Consider the following 17142-nt stretch of genomic DNA (forward strand, 5'->3'; position numbering starts at 1 on the left):
CCAATTGAAATATGAAACAAACTAGGTAACGATGTTACATCTAGTGGTTACTATTTTGCGGTCTGATCTTATGCAAACTCATTACATATGATACCCTCACTCATGGTGTCACCTACACGAATGCATTGGATCATTGCATTTATATCAAATACAAAGTAGATCGTATCCGTAGTATTATCAAGATACGATACCCGGCCTTATCCCTATACTATAACTTTTTAGGATGTTTCTTGAATATTGATCCCTATATATCTCCACATACAATTCAAAATTCATAAAGCAACCTTTGATGATAGTTTATCGGATTTAGGGTTATTAAGACAAAATAGAAAATAACACAGTCAATGACATTTATTAAATTAACATCGACAATTCTTTATTGATAATAGTAAATTGATAACATTTATTATCTACGAGTTTTAGGGCATAAAACTCAACACTTTCTTCTATAACGAAAAATGAGTAACGAAGAGAATGAAATATAGAAACAATGAAAAGTTTTTTATATGAAATTCCTAGAGAATTGGAATTATAAATCCTTTTTGGGACGAAAACCTCTAAACCTTTGTTGGAAACTCATTGATGCTCATATTTTTACAGATGATACAATGACTGAAAATAAATATCACGAATTTTAAATTTGACAATTTTTAAATGCCATAAATATCACGAGTTTTAAATTTGACAATTTTTAAATGTCACAAAATTCTAGTTTTGTTGTAGTGATTCTTAATCACTAAACCCCCAAATCGATTCAATTTCAACCCTAAGAATTGGGTTAGACACGGATTGCCTTAAGACCAAATATCTTGAGATAAAGAATGAATTCCTTACCCAAGATTCAAACACTTCACAAGATAGAATGATTGATCCCACTTGAATGTTCTTAGCATGCAACTCAACACATGAATTGCAAAATTCAAGAAGCTCTCTGAAAAACTTGAAAGAAGCACAAATGTCAAATTTAATTTATCATAAAACTTCACTTATCAAACAACCTAATAGCAAGGTTTAAATAGCCTCCCAATAAAAATCCTAATCCATCATAGTAAAAAAACAAAGTTACTCCTACTTGATATGTTTTAGAAAGGATAAAATTGGAAAATACTAAAATTATATCTAAATTATTAAATAAAATATAAATGATAATTTGATGTCTGGGTGGTTCATACTCTTCCTTTTGAAGGATTTGTTCTCAAATCCAAACCAAAACCTTGTAAAGTAGTTTGGAAGTCATGAGAAAAATGATGTCAATTTCCTGGTACTTCTCTTGGATGGTCTCCCTTATAAAGCAAATTTGTACAATCATGAGATGTTAAAGATGGACATTGTCTTGGATTTCATCTATTCCGAAAAGAATATTGGTTCTTCCAATCCTCATTCAATTTCTAACCATCAAAGGAAGTTTGGCCAATCTTTGATCTTTGCTTCAAAAACAATGCTTTAAAAACCCGCAAAAAACTTAAAAGAAAAACTAGGCAAATTTGGTTGAAGCTCACCTGTCAAAGACAAACTTTTTTTTGAAAAAGGTCTTGAATGTTTTATTTTGTGAACATGAGGGGTTGAACCTTACAAACTTCAGAACTCACATTCTAGGTTTTTCTCTTATTTTTATCTAATGACCTAATATTCTTCACATGTTTTTCTCCTTCACACATTTCTATTGCCTTTTTCTCGTTCTTGTGCTTTTTGTTTTCCAACTCACATATCAAGTTTACTTCTCTTGGAAGTAAAGATACAAGAGCAGGATCAAATGTTACTTTGGGCTCTAATGAACTAGCAATGTCAACACAAAGTATCATAGTTTCAATTCTACTACCATCTACTTTCTCTATCTTACTACAATGCTTCTCTAAAAATAAGTGGTTCAACAATAATAGTAAGATTACAATCAACGAGTCCTTGCAATCAAATGACGTACTAGACAAAACATCAAGATCATGTATAGACACAACATTATCAAGCGTCTCTTTACTACTTTCCACATTATCAAAATGTTCAAATTTGATAGGTAAGCAAAATGAGTTGAAATTGGTACTAGATTTAGATTTAGTGTCCTTGAAGATCTCTTTTGGAGTTGCCTTTCTATCTTGATGGCAACGTGCACCATTTCTTCTAAATCCTCCTAAGGTCGAATTTCTTCACCATCAGCAAGCATATCATTAATCTCCTCATTAAGTCCTCGTAGAAATAATCCATGATAGTTTCCTCGCCCTCATATATGGTCATCTCAAGTAATAGCATCTCTTCATAGTACTTTTTCACACTTTTGCTCTCTTGCTTCAAAGTTTGCAATTTGTGGAAAGCCTTGGGAACAAAACGCTTCCTCACGAGAACCTTGATTTCTTTCCACAAGGTTGTTTCATGATTTTCATTTCTCCTCCTTTTCAACAATAAATGATTCCACTATGTTAGTGCATAGTCCTCAAATGTAGAGACGATCATTTTTACCTTTCCCTTTCCACTATAGTGATGGTGATTAAATACGACCTCAATTTTCTCCTAAAAAAAATATCTATTTAGATTTGAAGTACTTCCAAAGAATAATGGAAGCTTATTTCAGTCAACATGATAGTCAATTCCTGGTGCTCTTCTTTGTGTGTGTAGAGCTCAATTTAAAGAACTAAGACTGTTATATTATTAGAGCTTAGACCAGTGTATTTCAAACTCGGACATTTTATACGCTTTAGCCTTACAATAGAAGTGTGGGACGACATCTTTATTCTTGAAAAGAATCATGAGATTATTTTGGATGTAGTATATGCATAATACATGGAATGCTTTAGGAAATGCATTTGCGACCACCTTCCCAATTGAAATGTGACGATCTTGATATGATGACCACTTGTGGGATTTCTCCAACCACAGCTTTCAAGTTGGTCTGAACCTTCCAATATGCATCATTTCAACCATCCACGGTACTGAATGCAATCGGGTATATATTGTTATTACTATCAATGTAAATTGCTATTAGGAACATACCCCTATACTTCTCGTATAGGTGAGTACCATCGACCACGATGATAGGACAAATGTAGTTCAAGAATCCCCTGATGCACGACTCAAATGTCATGAAGACATACTCGAAATACTATTTTCAAAATTTCAAAATTTCAAAATCCATCACAAAAGAAAACTTCCATTTCCATTAAATTTATAAGATTTTATTTCTTCCCTAATTTGTCTTACAAATTTTGAATTTTGACTTATAATTGAGAATCCTCAAATTCAGTGTATTCCATTTAATACATAATTATAGTACCAAATCTTGATTTTCATTTACATATCATTTTTTATATATATACCAAGTTTATTTCAAATATATACGACATTATTTCAAACATATACAATGTTTATTTCAAATATATTTAGAACAATTACTGATTTAAGGTCGTTATATAATTTTGTTCTCAACTCTATTAAGCAATATATTCCACTTACTTTGTCACATCTACCCTGTATATTTAGTCAATTTGCAAATATATGCCCCATATTATATAATAATAATGCTAGAAAAAATGGTAAAATGCATCTTTAAAGTTGGGCAACTACTCAAAATGAGTTGTGAAATAAGTTGGTAGTAAATAAATACAAAGTTAGTTTTATTGTGATTCGGTGCGGACATAATTAAAATCAAATACATTGTATATGAGAATTAAAGTCGAGTTAAATGCTTTTAAGATTCGATATAGACATGGTTAAAACACACATACTACATGTGATAATTAAATTACAAAAATATTGTTCTTATACAGTATCTATGTATATAGGAAAAGATTTGGGTGCAATCTTGTTAGCACCCAATCATATTGTGTCGTGTAGCATTTCTCTTTTCCTAAATGTTCTTTTAATTTTTTTTCTTGAGGAGGAAAGCATATAATTAGGTATAACCTAGACTGCACTTAATCATTGTTTTTATTAAAAATGATATTTGTGTTAGCATTCTCTTAGGACTCTTTGATTGACATAAATAAAACTGTTTGGCTGAAGAGGAGATTGAACTTGGAAGCATCAATATATCAGAAGTTGAATCTTCGCAAAGGATGAGTTTTGAAAAGGAACGAATGTTGGTCATCAGAAGTACCTTTACGTTTTAAAAATTAGAACAATTTTTTAAAAGAGAAAAAAATATATATAAATAGTAAATTTATAACAAATTCGTTTCAATTTTAAATTCAAAATTTGATAAAGATGTTTTTTCAGTAAAAAAAAAAATTGATAAGATTTATTATTTAGTAGGTGGATACTTCAATTATTATTATTATTATTATTTTTAAACAATAAGGTTGACCTCATTTGTTTCAAGAGGGTAAATAAGGAAAAAAATATCGAATGAAAAATTTCATTCAGCCATATTACTGCAGAAATTTTTTAAATATATTTCAAAAACTAGCCTTTGAAATGGCCGTTCCTCATAATTTCTAAAAAAAAATTACAAAAATTAGGCACGTGCCTCTATATTTCTTGAACAGTTAAAATCTCTTATTCATTAACATGATATACTGGAAAATTATTTTGATATATGAATACCGAAAGTTATTTGATATTTGAATACTAAGAATATATTTTAAAATATAGTGATAAATACTACGAATATATTTTAAATAATAGTACTAAATACTACAAATATATTTCAAAATATCGTGATAAATTCAAATCAAATCGGCTAATAACAACCTACCGCATAAATATAAATACTAAAATCAATTATCTACTATTTAGGTGTGTTAGTTGACTGACATATACGAAATAGCAGGTATATTGTACAACTAATATATTATTCAAACTTCAACAAACATAGCAGAATTAACCCCCAAAAACATAAATAAGTCGAACTAAATAGAAAGAAATCTTAAACGAAGTAACTGTGTTAGTGTTGGCAACGAAGTCGGGGCGGGACAGGGGGCGTCCCCCGTCCCCGGCCCCATGAGGGAAATCCTCCCCCATCCCCACCCTCGTCCCCGCCATTTCAAGGCGGGGATAGGGGCGAGGATTCCCCTTCGGGGCCCATTCCCCATTTTTTTTAATTAAAATTTTATTTAAAATTTGATTAAAATTTGGGCTTAACTTTTGGGCTTAGATTTAAAATTTAGATATTTAATATGAGCTTCACAACACTATAAATCTATAAATTATAAACATACATATAAATAAATATATATTTATAAATTATTAAAAATATAAATATATCAAATCGGGGTCAAAACAGGGATACCGTCCCCGGATGAGCCTCGAAAAAATTTTCCGATTTGACCCCATCCCCGATCAAACCGGGGATTTCCTGTCCCGATCACGAGAACCCGACCCTGCGGGAAATTTTACCAACTCTAAACTGTGTGGTTTTGTCGATGAACCCAAGACTTCATATCAAAGTGAAGTTAAAAAAATATATATGTATAGAAACTAGCACATGAATTAAAACAACTGAAATACTAGTAAAATTTAATTGGCTAATATACAAACCAAAATTCAATAAACAGAAAGAAATAACTTCAAAAACTACTTTTCAATAAATAAATAAATAAATCTAATCTAAATTAAATATCTAAAAGAAAATAAACATCAACTATAGTTTAGCCAAGTACAAAAGTGGAAAAGGCTAACTTGGTTTCTGTATTCAATAAACAAAGCAGCTCCCATGGAACAAAAAAGGGGTAGGGAAAACAAGATATGGTACAATAAATAAGCAAAATACAAAACAAAATTGATCATATATTTCTTCTAAACTAACCATGAACCTTAGATATGATTAGTCAGTCCTTTGAAACTTCATCCTATCTTCTTCATCAAAGTCAGTCATCTGCTTCCTCTTCTGGGAGAATATTGGATTTTGAGGCTTATCTTGATCGTTGCTAAACTGTGCAGCCGTTCGGGCCCTCTATTCTTCCAAGCTTTCGCCTTCCTTTGCTCTCTCTAAAACCTGGTAGTTTTGAGGGGGGAAAATAACGTGTCATTGGTTCAAAACTTACACACACTCTGCTGTAACTCAAGCACCAAATGTAAGTAATAAGTACGCAGTTGATTTATAAGGTGAGTTGAAGACTTACGAGATGCCGACCATACAAATGGGTGTTTGAAAGTGCTTGAAATGCATTTTGTGCCTCCCGCTTTGTGGCAAACTCCACAAATGCAAAACCTCTATGTTTTCCAAACTTCATTGGCAGTCTTAAGCTCTTATTCTGAGAAAAGACAAATATTAACCAAGAGCAAAGGAATCGCTGGAGAAGTACAAACATGACTCAACATAAAATTTGATCTGTTACGAGAAAATCCAAAATCTTTGTTGAGTATAAGATGGCTTTAAATAAAATGTTCTTAAGAGAAACATTCCAGCTATAAGCGTTTTCAGAAGCAATAACTGCGTTTTTTCCCCTTAAAATGTACTACCCTTGAGTTGCTTTTTTAATTCTAATGAAATTTTTATAAGTGCTTTAAGTTAGCTAAAGCCATTTGTTACTACCAAAAGCTATGAAAACTCACAAGAGGATACCCTGCTAAGAATTGTGTTCAATGGATCTTGTACTTAGTGTGTGGTTTTGAAATCATCTCCAAATGCAATAAAGTAAACCAAATTAGTAAATACACGATTTCAACTTGAATGAAACAAATCCCCATATGAAAATAACATAGAGGCAGCAGTAGCCGGTACCATGCTCCCAGTAAGGATACAACTTTCAAATACTCTCAAATATTACTTCAAACGAGTTAAAAAACTGAATTAACAAAGAGAAGCAATCACCTGTCCGTATGGACTGAACAGTTGTCTTAGATCTTTCCCTGTTGCCTCGAAGGCCACATTTCGTACAAGTAATTTTGTCGAACTCTTTTCCTTGTCTACTTTTCTTTGCCCTTGATCATCCTTCTTGACATTACACGTTTGCAAGATGAGGGCATGGCCATCCAAAACAGTTCCCTGATACAAAGACTGGACTTAAGAAATCTAATTTATTCCTAAACTGACGAGCAATGTTAAAAATTTCTTTGAAAGCACAATCACCTGCAAATTACTGCAGACACTTGTGGAAGTCTCCACCGAATCAAATTCCAAAAATCCAAAACCCATTGAGACATGCTGTCCTTTTTTCATTTGTTTCTTAACCTGGCAATCAAGAAATAAAGCTAAAAAACAATTGAACTTCTTGAAATCAACAAAATGAGTGGTTGAGATCAAGGTCTACCTTGGCGCTCAATATTCTTCCCTCTTTCATGTGTTCACTAAAATGGTTTTTCAAACTTTCATCCATCATTTTAAAATTGAGGTTCTTGATGAAAAGAGATCGTGACTGAAGAAAATAGAACAGAAGTAAACTTAAAAGCAAGTAAATAAACTGGATAGACAAGATAACTAAGCTCCCATGTTCAAAAAATTAAAGAAAATGTATGGCTGCTACGTGCAAGATGCAAAAGTAGTTGATGCTTAGCTATATACTGTTCCACTGGATAAATATTACCATTACAGAGTATCATGAACATTTATTTCTCTTCATTTTATTTTTCTTGTTCTAGTTCAAAAAAATTTAACAAAGAGAAGACTCATAAAAGAATAAGCTGAATAATCTCCATACACGCATGTTAACCTACGAGGAGTTTCAAATACCTATAATCTAAGATAATGAGATTTTTTGTGTAAATTACTCTGATTAGGAGCATAAACTATACAAAGATCCAAAATAATTAAACCAAGACTTTCGACTTATCAATATGATTCTAGCGTTTGCTTCTTCCCAAGTGAGCAAAAGAGAGCTCAAAGAACCATTCCCATCTGGATTTTATAGTAATAAGAGGTTGATTTCATACGAAAACTTGGGCAAGTGCATCCGAAATTTGTAACTGACAGGAATAGCCATTAATGAACAGCATGTGAGCGCCTGGGAGAGAGAGATGCCAGTGACCTACTTGTTAATATGCTCTGAAAGCATCATCAGTATATAGACAGATGTAATAAGGGAGCATGCTCTCCAGCATTTAAACTAACTAGATCAACAATAAAGTGGACTATTATTGCCTGAGCTGTCATCATAGACTATAATTGCCTATGAGGGCAATGGTCATCCACAATGAGTTGACGTTTAACAATGCAAATTCTCTTCATTGACAACCAGATAGAACACAGTGTGATCACCAATTGTCCAACTTAAATGACAAGAGGACGGCATCATCAATCATCACAATGAAAAAACAAGGGGAAACAAGAGAAAGGCTCATCAAAACAAACCTCAACCCTATCAGGGTCCAAATCAACATCTGATATTCCTTCCACTGCCTGCTCCAATATCACCCTCCTGGCATCACCTTCACCAACTTTCTCGTCCTTCACATTGCCAGCCATTGGATTGTGACTAAGAATATTGCCAGGAGCCAATTCCAAATATAGCGGAGCATCCCTAGTATAATGCCAAAATGAAAGAACCATTACTTTTAAGGAGAAAAACAACTTTCCACTCCCATATGTTGTTGAACTCATAAAGAATGATAGTATTTCTTATAAATATATATATATATATATATATGGGAGTGGAAATTCAAGAATCTAATAGTAATAATAAATAATAAATAACAAAAACCCTCCCGCATGCTCACATCAATGATAAGAGAGGTAAAACTACAATATCTAATTTGAGAATATAACAAAAACACATTATTCTCAAACTGGGGGCAAAGAATAAAGATAGCACTAGCATTCGTGCATCAAGATTTTATTTGGCAAACACTCATATAAACTGCACGAGATGGCATTTCAATGTAATATGTTCAATTTCTTACAAAGTTTTCAAAACACAAGGAGCACTCCAAGTCCAGTACAACAAAACTTCTGATCGAAGTAAAACAAGAGGCACTCAAACAAACAAATAATAAAAATATATATAACAAAGTTCTGTAAAAACAGCTGTGGAACATCAATATTAATGAAAGGTACAATTAAATTTAAAATACCACACTATCCATAATCCATACTAACATCACGTCATTACTGCTAACTAAGGGGACCAACAAATGAGTAAATATTAACCACCTCCCCCAGCCATGTTAAACAACAAAAACTTTTACAGGCTTAGACAAATTAAGAAACGTCTTTTCAGGAGAATCCATCACTCATTGTCAATTATACTACAATTACTCCCTTCCCGTATACTAGAAAAAGATATCATAATTCAAATAACTACAATAAGCATATACCATAAAATTCCCAAAAGAAAAACAATCTCTGATTTCTAAGGATAGTAAAATTCCCAAAAGAATTAGAATCTATGAAAATTTTCAGATATCAATGTTATTTCTGGTATTAAATTATTCTTAGCTTTATATAACACAAAAAAATAACAAGAAATATCGATCAGTTTTTATCTTAAAAGTGAAGGCAGCAAAATACTCTTCAACCTATGAAGTCTGCATGCTAAAATGCAACTCCATTAAACATATGCCATATGATACCGCAGAAGTTTCCAAACAAACAAGAAAAGAGAATGAGCTCACTTGTAACGCTTGTATGCTAAGCCTTTAAAGGCAGCGCGGGCCACAGATGGCTCAAGAAAAATAACCTGAATCTCACATTAAACCAGTTCAAAGGTTAGAAGATAGAACATGAAATTAAGTAATGTGATAAAATATATCATTAAAAGTCGAAAGATTTTAACTGCGCCACCAGTACTGAAATTTTCTTTAATCAGCTCAGCTAATAAAAGATGGCCATGAATAAATCATAATAGATGGGCATAGATGAAATCATTTATCGTTAGATTAGTAATGCAAGTGTTCAGAGAAATCATCACTTCCATGAAATATTAACTCCTAAATATAATTATATACATATATAGAAACAATTACCAAATCCAGTTCTTTGTTGGTGGAAGAATGATTTTACCCAAACTCCCAAATTTTCCAAACATATTTGCAAGTTCTCCTTCAGAAGAACCATAAGGCAAGTTTTTCACAAGAAGAATATGATTGCTCCTTTTGTGTCCATCAGCTTTTCCAGAAGCAAACTCCTCCAGAGATGCGACATTCACTCAAGCATCTGTGAGAACCTTCTTTGTCTCTACAACAACTTGAGTTTCACCCAAGGTAACTCGTACAGCAAGGTCATCGGCCTCCCCATCCAGTAACTCACCCTTACTAACACCATATTTGCTAGCAATATTTTCAACAACCTACAGATAAAAGAAAACATCAAGGAGCTTGTCCAAGAGCTCACAACGAAATCTATTGTTTATAAAAATGAAGTAGAAAACATTATATTTCATATCATGTTATCAAACTTCAAGTGCGTTAAAAAACGTTTCAAATTCATTATTTAGAGCACTTTTAAAATGTGTAAGATGTAAGATACTAAAATAACATTTTTGTTAAAGATATTTTAAGAAAAGGTGCTTAAACTAAAAGGACTGTCGAACATGCCCTAAATCTTCTTTCTGCAATTCTTAGAAAATGTCTCCTACTCTAAATTCATTCATAAATGGCTTTTGTCCATACAGCAAACGACTAGTCACCTTATGCATACCGTACTTTTCTTTTAAGAAAATAAAGATCTAAGCAAGTGGAAAGAAATAGCAGCCTATGGTGTCATACTATATCAGGGCGCATGAATAAACTATTCCATGCTCTTGTATTGCCACTAGCTTCAAATGATTTTCTCTCTTCCTCTCTCTTTTGCTTGAAGGATTTTGATCTTGGCCCTCTAAAATATTTTCCCTGTCAATTGAGTAATATTCTCAATTAAACACATTTGATTAGACAGAGGGGAAATGAAAATAGCAATAGAACTCATAATTATACAATCCAGGCACAGAGAACATACACTATCGGAACTTACTCTGGTTTCTCGACTGTTTTCCTCAGTTGAGCAGGCATGACATGCAACAATCGCCCTTGGAATATTGAATTATCCAATTCGGGTGCCCTTCAGTTAAAATATAATTAAGAAATTCTCCTAATAGGTCCAATTGTTTCAAGCATGTACAAGTGACAAGCAGATAGCCAAGCACACTCATATTATGTTACTTGAAGTTAAAATCTGAAGCTCAAAAGAGAGCAAGAAAGAAGAGGAAAATCACTATAAAATATTTGTATTTACAATATTCAAATTTTTTCCCAGATCTTCAAATTAGACCAGTCCAATGAAGTGGCATAGAAAATTTGAGGTTGAGATTATCTAAACATCCCCGATTTGCCAAATCCCCAAGAAATATAATATGTCAAGACAAACAAAGACGAGTAGGAACAGTGAATCTAGTAGAACTTTTTCATTCACCAAACAATACCTTTTTGCAGATTCTGGAAGAATGTAAAGGATAAAAGCAATGCCTCTAGAACGTCTTGTGTCTTTATCAACTACAAGATGCACCTCTGAGACCGTGCCATATTTTTGGAAGTGCTCTTCCAACTCTTCTTCGATGATGATAGAAGTTAAAAAAACATCAATAAAGAAAAATGAAAATCCTTTATTTACAGCAAATATGCATAAAATAACAAAAAGAAAAAAAAAAACAAAGAATTGGCACAGTTAAGCGATTGCGGAAAGGATTATTACGTTGCTGCATATGGAAGATTACGAACAAAGAGTCGACCATTCTCCACCATTTCATCCTTCTTATCTTCCAGAGTTAATGAAGACGTCTCCATGTGAAGTACATCTGCAACTTCATCCCAATGATTAGAATGGCTCTGTTCTTTGGCCTTTGTTTCTAGTGGTGACTTGGAATTTACCATCTTAACATTCTTTTTCTCTACTTTTTTCTTTATAGATTCATCCTCATTTTTAGCATCCTCGTCAATATTGTCATTGTCACTGGTCTCTGAATCTGACCAACTTTTTGTCACCCTGCTTTTAAAAGATTCCATATCCAAAATTTTATCATCATGGGCAAAGTTTTTATGCAATGAAGTTTGCATGTACTCAGCTTTATCCCCATCAACATTCACCAACTCCAAACTTTTTCCGTCTGTCTTTTTCATTTGACTTGGTTTCTCCTTTCCTTTTCTGTTTTGATCAGCTTCCAGAGCCATCAATATGTCATTTACCCACAATTTTGAATTAATTCGAGGTTGTGTCACTTGAAGAAACTCTTGGATTTTAGGATCATCATCTTGAATACTCGATTTAAGGTCATCTCTCTCTTCTTTAGGCCCCAAAAAGCTTAAACTTCTTTCATCTTCTACTTCTATCCCATCTTTAGAACCTTTTTTTGCTTTAGAATATTTACTCCAAGGTCGGGGAATTTTTGAATCCCCAGCTTTCCATGCACTCTGGGAAAAATCAAACAGATTTGGTAATAATCAGGACAGCAAATGCATCTTCACAGTCTTGAGGGTTTTAGGGAACATTTCTTCACTACCTATGCAATCTAATTAATTATTTTTACACAAGAAAAACAACTCAACCTAATAAAAGACTATGATTCCAACTAAATATCTCATATACAGAATACAGAATACATAATTAACAAAATTTGCAAAATGACCAGGCATTGGCATTGCAACACAAATTGGTCTGAAACCCACCTTGATAATCACTTTCTTTCCTAGTGAAACTGAAATATACACCACTGAAAGCTCAAATATGGGAGGAAGATAAGCCACGTCCCAAGCCATCACAGAACTTTAAAGGAAACCAATTATCAAAAAGGAAAAAAGATGAAGGCGGCGACAATTACAGAATAAAAAAGCACATCAAGTAGAACCTAGGAATATGAATAAGGTCCTAAAAATCCGTGAAAACTAAATTTCTTCTCTTCAACGATCCTTCTATTCCTCTCCATCCAACAATCATCAGAATTTACTACATGTGATCAAAATAACTAACGTGATATTATGTCTTCTCCTTAAACAAATGTCCACACGAAAGCTAAATGACACTTTATTTGCAATAATTGTGGAAAGAGTTGTACAAAGCTTTGATATATTCTCAAGGAATCAAAGGGCATTAGGATTTAGGAGGCAACTAAAAACTGATTTGCTAAACCAACAGAACCATCAACAACATATGGTGTTTGAGATGCTTCTACATTCCCACAAACTTGAAACCCTCTAGTTTTCCACTATCCTCTGAAATTCTGTTATAGCAAACCTTCGTTATAACTAAACTAAAACTCCAACTAATACTATTCCAAATTTTCATTTGAGCACTTGAAGCTAGTGAATGAACGAACAGCCTGTCCCATATATAATAACGTTCTCAAGAAGAATAGCAACAAATAATCAAAGCAAAGCAGTATAAAACTACACCTTTAATTTTTTAAAATCACGTCTTTTATTATGTTTAATTGTTTTATGTTTGGTGCTGCTAATCATCAATCATTTGATGTTTTGGTACCATATGGTTGGAATGAAGTTTCTACAGTGGCAAAAGTTCACAAGCAGAAATTTTTCCAAGAGCAAAATGAAAAATATAGAACATCACCAATAATCCAAAAAAAACAAAAAGACCATGATACTAGGGCAAAGAATATAACAGACCTCACAAGCAATCCTGTGAGTATTGATAAAAGATTTGTTGAAGTATCGTATTGCTTCTTGAGCTTCATGTTCCGTGCGAAACCCAATGAAAGCAAATTATCGGCTCTTCCCATCCCTTGAAAATAAAAATTTAAGGACAAAATAGCATACTATAATCAAAATCTATGAAGCAAAGTCATGTTGATATCTCGTAAAGATCAAAGATATCAAAATGACACAACCAAAGACAGAAACAGAACAAATCAAGAGTGGGGTATGAATAATACTTCGTCCACATAAGCTTAACATCTGTAATTTCTCCTTTTTCAGAGAACAAGGTATGAAGGCGATTGTCATCTATGTACTTAGGCAAATTCTTCACACATATCCTAGACCTGCTTTAGGCAAAAAAAATTCTTTTGAAGATGACAAAGTTTTCCGTTTGCTGAAACACAGAAAAAGTAAGATTTAAAGAGTTTATTTTGTGTGTGGGTGCTTTTGTAATGAACAACCATCACTCTTATGCCCTTACTAAATTTTCACTCTCAATTTCAACGAGCAACCTATCAAATTAATTCAAAAAAATTCTCTACCTCAAAAATTTATTCACAAAAAAAATTATTTTATCCAAAAATAATTGACAAAAAATTATTTTTCACATTCCATCACTAAAAATTTCTCCACCAAATTTAATTTGATTACAACCCCACAAAAAGTTATCTACACCAAATTATTTCCAGAATGATATTTTATATAAAAAAAATGAAAAAAATAGTTAGACGATCGTATAGCAATGTGAAGAAAAGTTAGACGAATATTCACCGAAGCTGAACGATTATTGGGACTAGGTATGGGGAGGGCACCGGGTAGAGAGGGGGCGTGCAGAAAGGGGGCGAGTATTGGGACTAAACGATCGCTTAGTACCATCGCCTAGTACTAAACGATCGTTTAGCTATGATCAATGGGAACGGGAGGGCACCGGGTAGAGAGGGGGCGTGTAGAGAGGGGTGGGTATGAGACTAAACGATCGGTTAATAGTACTAAACGATTGCTTAGCTATGATCGATGGGCACGGGAGGCACCAGGTAAAGAAGGGGCACGCAGAGAGAGGGCGGGTAGGAACTAAACGATTGCTTAGTAGTACTAAACGATTGCTTAGTAGTACTAAACGATCGCTTAGCTATGATCGATGGGAACGGGAGGGCACCAAGTAAAAGGGGGCGGGCAAAGAAGGGCGGGTATGGGACTAAACGATCGCTTAGTAGTAGTAAGCGATCGCTTATTAGTACTAAACGATTGCTTAGCGATGGGAACGGGAGGGCACCGGGTAAAGAGGGGGCGGGTATGGGACTAAATGATCGCTTAGTACCATCGCCTAGTACTAAACGATCGCTTCGTTATGATAGATGAGAACTAAACGATACGTTGGATTTTCTAAACGATAGCACTACACGATCACTCTAAACGATGCGATGAAGTGCTACGCGATAGAACTGAGCGATCGTTTAAATGTAGACCTAAGCGATCATGGTGTGGGAATTAAACGATACGTTGGATTTTCTAAACGATGGCACTACATGATCGCTTAGCTATGACGCGCGCTAAGTGATGCAATGAAGGTGCTATGCGATAGAATACGTTGGATTTTCTAAACGATGGAGCTAAGTGACCGGTTTTCTCAAGATGCAATCCAGTTCAACCCCTTATTAAATGCCCACTTTCAATTTCAACCACTCACCTACCAAATTAATTCATATTCCACCTAAAATTAATTTATCCAAAAACCATTTCTAGACTTGTATCTCTTCATCAAATTGTTTCTCTTCATCAAATTCTCTTCATCAAATTGTTTCTCTCCACTAAGAAGTTCTTTTCATCAAAAGTCCAAAACTTGAATCTCACGAAGCTGTAATTTTGTACACTCCGTCATAAGAAGGTATGTATTTCCTTTTTATATGCATTCTCAATAGTTCACTAATTATTAGGAAAATTGACAATGCCCTTTATTTGATATTTATTTATAAATTATTGGAGGTTGATTTTTGGAGTTTGAGTTATGGTTGCTTTGTTAATTGTATGTTTTTTTTTTGGGAGTTTGAGTTATGCTTTGTTAATTGACCTCTCTACCCATTGCCCTCCCGTTCCCATCAATCATAGCTAAGTGATCGTTTAGTACTAGGAGATGGTGTACTAAGTGATCGTTTAGTCCCATACCTGCCCCTTTTTTAGCCCCCCTCTCTACCCAGTGCCCTCTCGTTCCCATCGATCATAGCTAAGCGATCGTTTAGTCCCATACTCGCCCCCTCTCTGCGCGCTCTCTCTCTACCCGGTGCCCTCCCCCTACCCAGTCCAATACCCGACTGGGCCGAGACTGGGTGCCACCTACTCCTACCCGGTTTTGCCCCCTTCCCCTTTGTCCTTGCCTATCTTTCTCGCCCATACCCGATTGAAAATCACTTATGACCCGACCGGTCTACCACCGGACACAATCCATCTTCCCCAAATCTATCCTCAAGCAACCTCAGACTTGTCCATCCGGTCACAATGTTATGAAGCCCGGCCAAGTAAGACCGATTTCCGGAAACGCATTTTAGTCTCAAACTTATTCAGAAAGTACCGAACATGATGTTTTTAGGAAAAAAAAATAACATTCAACATAGATCTAACATAGATTTCAAATATTCACACAAGAACACAACATAAACTAACACATTGAGTGAAACAAAATGAAAATCCATACCTTAGTTGAAAAATCCCAATGATCTTTAATGAAAAGGAGAATGACAAGGAAATGTGGAATGGAAAGAGTGAAATGGAGTGAGATTGAGCTTTTGAAATAGAGGAGTGAAAATAGAAAAGAAAAGTTAAGTTAGGGTTTGGAGGGTTTGAGTGAGTTTTGAAATGTGAAGGGTATTAGGGTAATTTTCATTCATTTTCAAAATTGTGGAAGTCAAAAAAACATATTTTTTAAAAAGGGTCCAAAAATCAAAATAAAAACTTGAAAATAGTCATTTTTGTCAATTGTCCTGGTATAACCTACTTAGCTTCTCCATAATATCCAGTCTTACCTCTCTAACTTACAATTTCCATCTGGTAGAACTATCCTTCACCAATCATTACTTTTAAACCCTATAAGTTTTCCTCTTGATCCATTTTACTAAACTAGAATCTCTTCATCCTGAAAAAACTGAAATTAGACCCATCCTGCCATGGGCACACTCGAAACTCAAATAAACTAACCACACACCAGCACATCGGAAACAACCCAAAACGGAGGCTGTACGGTCAGAGGCTGGCGGCGATATGCAAGTCGAGCGACAACAGATCGGGGCTGGACGGTGGTCGAGAGGATGAACAGATCTGGAAGCGTGAGGCTGGCTGGGCGGCGCAGACGAAACCCACAAACGGCGCCGACGATGACGGCGACTAAACGCGGCAGTGTACTATGACGGTGGGCTGGGAAGGCGGCGGCGGTGGGCCGGGGCATCTACCGGCTGTGCAATAGAGAAATCGTGACGGAGGGCGGCTGAAGAAGAGAGAAGATTTTTTTTCTTTTAATTATATTTATAAATCGATATATTTCTTTTCTATAAATTAATTTAGAATAAGTTAAAATGTGTTGCATGTGGTATGAATTAATGTTTGAAATTTAAGGGGTGTTTGGGATAAAATTTATCATAAGATTATAATAATCATCTCTTGCTACATTAA

General features: G+C 34.3%; 1 pseudogene across 1 annotated transcript; it reads right to left on the reverse strand.

Moving 5' to 3' along the window:
• Positions 1-5487: 5487 nt before the first annotated feature.
• On the reverse strand, positions 5488-16918 carry LOC120088971 (uncharacterized; annotated as a pseudogene). Its single transcript, XR_016524120.1, has 15 exons — positions 16677-16918; positions 13719-13826; positions 13453-13567; positions 11528-12243; positions 11259-11390; positions 10811-10897; positions 10567-10689; positions 9826-10148; positions 9475-9539; positions 8216-8384; positions 7179-7283; positions 6998-7099; positions 6740-6913; positions 6048-6179; positions 5488-5920 (listed from the first exon to the last, which is right to left on the reverse strand). The product of XR_016524120.1 is annotated as an uncharacterized LOC120088971 (transcript).
• Positions 16919-17142: the final 224 nt, after the last annotated feature.

The sequence above is a fragment of the Benincasa hispida genome, chromosome 10 (assembly GCF_027475165.1).
Source record: "Benincasa hispida cultivar pf3 chromosome 10, pf3_genome.v1.1, whole genome shotgun sequence".
NCBI classification, from domain to species: domain Eukaryota; kingdom Viridiplantae; phylum Streptophyta; class Magnoliopsida; order Cucurbitales; family Cucurbitaceae; genus Benincasa; species Benincasa hispida.